We start from the raw sequence: 7,286 nt of genomic DNA on the forward strand, positions 1-7,286 counted from the left end.
AACAGAAGGAGGCACACTTCACCTTTTCGTGCTCTGGCCAGTCTAGAAGCTCCATCGTGCTTTCTAGTGTTTTAAACCATGCCTGAGCATCCCATGGTTCATTGGTGCACGAGAAGGGCTTAATTCTCGCCACTGGATAAGGTAAGCTTCTCTCTTAGCCCCCATCGGGGCCACTAGGACCGGTGCAGTGGTACTACCTCGTGATTCTTGGAGTCGTGAGGTTTGGTCGGAGTGACGGGGAGTAGTCTTGGTTAGCCTTTGAGGAGGCTATCTCCACGATCGCCTAATGGTGAGCCACTAGTCTTTGTAGGTCCGGGAGGCAGGGAGGCCCGCCTCGTCTTTGGGCTCACCACGTGATGCTTTCTTATGGGACGTCCTCGTACCATTTTCTAAATAGCAGAGAACACATATATATAACTAGGCTATCATGTTATAGTTAACTACTGGTAACATGTTAATTACTATCACTGTAAACATGAATTAATTAACTACCAACATGAGAGCAAACATGAAAGCACTTATAACTGATATGAAAGCTGAAAACAAAATTGAGTGAGAGATGTTCTTACTTGGAAGTTGTAGGCACAATGCTGATGTGTGTGTAGGAAGTAAGGAACTTGCTCTGATACCACTCTGTAACGACCCAACTCCTGGGTACTAATCTGTGAGCCGGATCGCTACATTAACTATTGAAGCTACTGTGCGGAAAACTGGGTAAAATAAAATTTCACTAACTGACTCGGTTAATCTGACAACTGATACACCATGCTATTATAAAGAAGGATTCAAGACCCTTTCCGGTTGGTGTACATGTGCTAAGGAGGATACTTGACCTCCCATCTGAGCTATGAACTCAGAACTAACTTCCCAGCTAGCTGCTGATCGATCCACGGATCGATCAACTTGCTACGATTCTGTGCCCTGCTGGATCGGTCTGCGGACCGATCTAGGTGTGTCTGGATCGGTCTGCAGATCGATCCAGGCACCTGGAAACGCTGGATGCCTTCTGTTCGATGTTGGATCGGTCGGCTGACCGATCCAGGGAGATACAGTAGGCTACTGTATCCATCTGGATCGGTCGGCTGACCGATCCAGGAGAAGGAATGGCACTGGATCGGTCTGCTGACCGATCCAGTTTCTGATAGTCTGAAACGACATCAGAATTTCTGATTTCCAGCACTGATTTGTGCCAAAAATCGCATACACAAGTTCTAGATACATGAAAACACTCTAGCACGTAAATAATAACATTCTAAACATGATAATCTAAACAAAACATAGTTCACTAAGCTATAACACCTAGCAACAAGGCTAATTCATAAAACTAGTCATGTTAAGTATCAAAACTGAAATGGAAGCGTATAGATCCCCAAGGATCTTTATTCCAAACCCCTTGCACACACACATCATCGTAGCATCGCCCTCCAGCCTCCGCTAGTCCACTTTTCTTTTACCGGTATCTGCAGTATAAGAAAAGTAGCATCTGTAAGCTTAAAGCTTAGTAAGAAACCATCTACCTCACTAAAACATGCAACGATGCGATTATGTTTTTAAATCATGCTGTTTGAAACATAATGAATATGCAAGCATGGCATGGTATCATACAAAGCATAAACTGGAACTGAAACATGGCATAGCATAGAAACTGAACATGAAACTGAACTAGTCATAATATATCTAAATCTGTACATGAACTCAAATCATGTAAACTGAACCTGAACTGAACTGAAAGCTAAATTAGTGTTCTCGTCACTAGTTTCAAATTTGAAAACTATACATATAATAGATGAAAATACTAAACATGTTGTTGGGCCCTGGCAACTGTACTTACTGTGCGCGCATCCCTACGAGACCCGGGATTGCAAGTTCTGAATCCAGCAGGGTTACTAGGTTATCTGAACCTAGGGACGATTGTGGGAGTCCAGCCCATGGATATCTGATCCAAATACAGTGCCAACTGAATAAAAGTAAAATACTGAATACTGTTTTATTTTACTTTGCTGTTCTAGGTTATCTGAACCTAGAGCTAGGTTATCTGAACCTAGAGGCTACTGTGGGAGCCCACCCAATGGATATCTGATCCATATAGCTGTAATAACTGATAATAAACTGAATAAAATGTTTCTAATACATTTTACATGTTGTTAGGACGCCTACTAGTGCATCCTTCTGAACTGGGCATTCTACCGAATGCTTGGTGTGCACTAAAAGCACACCCTAAAACTGAAAACTGTAAGATTACTGAACTAACGCCAAAACTAACAAGCGAGAGCAATTATACTGCAGGTGAGGGGTTTCTTACCTCAATCGTAAGGTTTTCTTACGATTCTAACCGCTAGGTTTTCCGGAAAATTGCTCCGTTCGATGAACCGCTTACGTCCTCGCGTTCCTCTCGCGGAGGAGAACCTTTTTCGTGTTGGAGTCGTCGCCGGAAGATGTTCCCTTGACCCTTAGCTTGGTGTGTGCCGTGCGTGAGGAAGAGGGGAAGAGGAGAGGTGCGGCGGTGGTGTTAGGTCTCGGTGGAAAAGATGTTGCCGAACCAAGTTCTCCAAATAAACCAACTCCAACTTAAGTTTATTATTCATATCAAGTGGTTTAATGAACCCAACTCTAATATAAATATATTCGGTTCTCCTTTCTTTCAGCACGGCCCTGCTGGGTTCACCGGTTACTAGCATTATCCCTTACACCATAGGTCTCGGGTTCGATTCCCGCCTAAGCTATTTTGCGGTTCTAATTATTTTTGCTACTTCCGGTACTCCAAAAATTATGTAAAAATATCCTAAAAATCTAGAGAAATCATAGGATATTTCTAAAATAAATTCAGGAATTTTTCGGGCTTTACAGTCCTACATTAGGTTATCAGAGCACTAGGAGTTGGAGGGAAGAGACACCAGCCGCCGAAGAAGGTCGAAAGCGTTTAGTGTTTGGAGGTAGAAAAAATTGGTTGTTAGGTCAAACAGTCAAATGGATGTTTAAATACATAAGTTATCTTAAAAAATGCGTGACATGAATCGATTCGATTAGAATTTCTAGTCAATATAACTGGTGTTAGAGATCAATTCAATTGATTCAATTTATGAGGTGTACAGAGATGAATTGATTCGACTGATATCTGTTGGGGTTGCAAGGTTACAAACATAGTCCCACATTGAAAACACATGAGAAAGATCATGGGATTAAAAGGATGGATGATATCTTTATTGGCATGAGGCCTTTTGGGTAGAGCCTAAGAGCAAAACCATGAGAGCTTAGATCCAAAGTAGACAATATCATACCATTTTGGAGATATCTAAATTCTTTTAGATCCTATAATTGGTATCAGAGCCTGGACTGCCAGAAGATTTAACCACCGACTGTGCATAAGAACTATGGTCTGATTAAGTCATATGAGTACAATATTGACCTCGAACAAAGAAAGTGGGGGCTCCTATGTTTGGATCAAGAGGACTAGACACCAGGCAGGAAGTCCTAGTTGCGACTAGGCAAGGAAGTCCTAGTAGGTCGGGTGGATCGAGGGGCAGGAAGACCTGGTGGGTCGAGGATCAGACGTGGGAAACATGTGGTCCTTTGTTTGAGGGGGGATTATTGGGATTACAAGGTTGAAAATATATTCCCACACATGGGAAAGATCATGGGGTTAAAAGGATGGATGATATCTCTATTGGCATGAGGCCTTTTGGGTAGAGCCCAAGAGCAAAACCATGAGGACTTAGGCCCAAAGTGGACAATATCATACCATTATGGAGATATCTAAATTCTTTTCGATCCTACAATATTATCTATTCGACTGATTAGTTTATGCATTGTACAGAGACGAACCGATTCGACTGATATTAGATATTGATTTGACTGATTCAGTTTATACTGTGAACAGAGAAGATTCGATTTGATTGATTTCAGGGATCGATTCGATTGATTCAAATTATGTTGTGTATAGAAACGATTCGATTTGACTTATTTTATCTATCGATTCGACTGATTTAATTTATGAGTTGAACAAAGACGAATCGATTCGACTATTTTCACGGATTGATTCAAATGCTTTAGTTTCTTTGCTGTACAGAAACTAATTAATTCAATTGATACATAGTATCAGTCGATTGATTCATTTTCTAAGGTGAACATATGTTATGTATCAGTCGACTGATTAATTTTTGAACACGATCCGGGTACAACAACTGATGTCATAAGCTCAAGGTAAATGAAAATTATATGATAATTATTGACCCACACCATATTTGAGATCCTTGAGCTTCCCTATATGTAATGGTGTTAAAAGTTTTATTTTTCAAATAGCCGAAGTCCATCAGCTGATTTTGACCAAAATCGGTTGATGGACCAAACAACATCGAATTGCCATGGGATAAGTTCCTATGTGTTCAGGCTGGTCTCCTGAACATGAAAATGCATATTATTATCATTACGATACATCATATAAAGAGTTATGAATTTTTTAACACGAATCTAGGCACAAAAAGGGATGTCGTAAGCTCAAGGTAAATGAAAATTATATGATAATCACTAACCCACACTATATTTGAGATCTTGGAGCTTCCCTCTATATGATAGTGTTAAAAGTTTTATTTTTCGGATAACCGATGTAACGACCCAATTTTCCCTATTTCAAGTTCTAAAAGTCCATAAAAATATTTGGAAATACTTTTAAAATATTCTAGAGATTTTTAAGAATTTTTAGAGTATTTTTACGTGATTTTTGGAGGTCGTTTAGTAGGGTTACAAAAAGAAGGAAGATTTGACCAAAAATGTTGAAGTTGAGATTCGAACCCACGATTCCAAGTATGAGCCAAGCAGCAGCCAACCAACTGAGCTGTAATTGTTTCGTTAATCATATATGGGGCGGAATTTATTTAAGTAATAGATGGAACCGAAATAATCCAGGTTATTAAAGGAGATAATTTTCTTTTCCCGAAACCTAAAACCTAATCTCTCCTTTTCTCCCCACGCACGCAACGCCGTTTTCTTCCCTCGGGCGAAACCACAGCCAAGGCTAGGGTTCCTCCCTCCGGCGTCGGCGACGTGCTTTTCCGGCCGATTTTCACCCGTGGGTGACCATTCCGACAAGGAGAACTCGGGAGATACAAGGAACCGGTAGAATCGAAGCTCCACCGAAACCCTAAAGCATTTCCCTTCGGTTGTAAGTCCAAGAACCCGATGTAAGTGCTTCTCACCTGCGGTAGGAGTAGCTCTCGGGGTTTTGTTTTGCATTTTTGTTGTGAAATGAACAATAGCAGCGTTCATTCTAGTTTTGGTTTATGAAGAGTGCTTTAATATTGAAAACTTGGAATCTTCTTTGATCCGTATCAACCTTAATGAGCAATGATCAGTTTGTTTTGTTTACTGAGGTGGATACTTCCTTGTTTAACATTTAAGTCATTAATTCCAAGCACGTGTGTGATTTGTATACGGAATAAGTCCAAGGGGTCATGCAAAGTCAATCAATATTTGCCTATATTATGAACAAGAGAAGAAGAACATGACTTTCATTTTTGCTTGATTTTGAAACATGTTTTGTTTTACTTCACCAGTAGCTTCCATTGCTATTAGACAAGCATATTTTCTTATTGCGGTTAGACAAGCGGATTTTCTTATTGCTTTGCTTAGTTTTCTGTATATATATGCAATGAACTTGAACAGCATGTGTTCAATATATAGTTTTAGTTTTTATAGATATGCAATGAACATGGATAGCATGTATTTATAGTATTTTAGAATTTTGTTAACAAAGCATGCTGAATTTGTTTAGGATAGTATGCAGTTTAGATTTAAGTTTCTTTACTACCTCATTTAGCATGAACAGATCTACTTTTGGATTTAGTTATAATCCTCTACTAAATTACCAAAAGATAAGTAAAAGAAAGTTAAAGAAAAGAAAGAAAAAGGCTAAAGCCTTAAGTAAGATTCCGAAGTCAAGACTTTAGGGATTTTGGCACACAAGGTGCTTATTAAAATGCCAAGACATTTTATTATAAGAAGTATTTAAAGATGAAAAGTATTTTACTTTTAAAGGGCATGTACCGGACACAAGGTCTAAGGGATGGGCTCCAAGATGCCCCTAGGCACAAGGCCTAGAAGTACCTTAGTAGTTTCGGGATTAGCTACCTCGACTCTTATTAAGGATGCGCGCAAAGTGGTACAATGTCGGGCCCAAGAAGAAGTTTATTATCTATTTTGAAGTATATATATATATATATATATATATATATATATATATAAGCTTTTGGAACAAAAGAAATAAACTTAATTTAAGTTCAGAAATCAGCAAGATAGTTCTTTTTGTTTCAATTTCAGCAAGTTAACTGTCTTAGTTTTATTTCAGCAAGATAGTCATTTCTATCCCTTTAAATTCAGCAAGTTAGTTCTTTTATATTAGCATGCCATTGAGACTTTCTACTGTTATTTATGAGCATGACTAGCTTCACATGTTTAGTATTTCAGTTAGTTATACTTTACTTGCTGTTTTTAGTAAGCATGAGTAGTTCTTATCATGTTTCGAATTTATTTCGTACACATGCTTTTCATATCGAGATTTTGTGAGTTAGATAGCGCTTACTAAGCTTTATGCTTATAGATACTACTTTCCTCCTACTGCAGATAAAGGTAAAGATAAAGGAAAAGCTAAAGTATGAAAGGAAGGCGACAAGGAGCTGATGGAGGTGTGATGTGTGGACTATGGAAGCCTTGGGACTAAGTTTTAGAAATCTATAAAGACTTGTATTTAGACTATTGGAGTTTTTGCCACCATGTGATGATTTGGTTTAGCTTCTTAGATGTTTTATGTTTTATATTTATTAGAACTGTGTGGTTGTTTGTTTAATATGATTGTTATATATGTATCCATGATTATTGTCACCGGTACAGGGGAGGTGCTGTCGGAATTTTTGTCTAGCAGAAATCTCTCTCGAGGCCTCACAATAGTTTTTTTTAAAAAAAAAGTTAGTAGTCAAGTAGGTAGCGTTAACCACGTTAGGGAGTTAGTAGTTAAGGTAGTAACGGTCACCTTTACAGACTAGTAGTAAGAAGGGTGGTCGTTACAGTTGGTATCAGAGCAGTGTTCCATTCTCCAGCATCACACACACATCAGCATCATCCTTGCCGTCTCCAAGTAAGAAAGTATTTAAAATTCTTTCTTTATTCTGCTTTCCTTATTATTAACTGCAGTATAGAGTATTTGTTTTTAAGTGCTTAAGTAAGATAGAAGATTTTGTTTCCCTTTTCTTTATTTATATATATATATATATATATGATTAAAAAGGGTTAGAGAA

At 38.6% G+C, this 7,286-nt stretch overlaps 1 long non-coding RNA gene across 1 annotated transcript; it reads left to right on the top strand.

Moving 5' to 3' along the window:
• Positions 1-5,068: 5,068 nt before the first annotated feature.
• Positions 5,069-6,810, top strand: LOC121982805. Its single transcript, XR_006112260.1, has 2 exons — positions 5,069-5,177; positions 6,616-6,810. It is a non-coding gene; the product is annotated as an uncharacterized LOC121982805 (long non-coding RNA).
• Positions 6,811-7,286: the final 476 nt, after the last annotated feature.

This window comes from Zingiber officinale, chromosome 5A, assembly GCF_018446385.1.
Source record: "Zingiber officinale cultivar Zhangliang chromosome 5A, Zo_v1.1, whole genome shotgun sequence".
NCBI classification, from domain to species: Eukaryota; Viridiplantae; Streptophyta; class Magnoliopsida; order Zingiberales; family Zingiberaceae; genus Zingiber; species Zingiber officinale.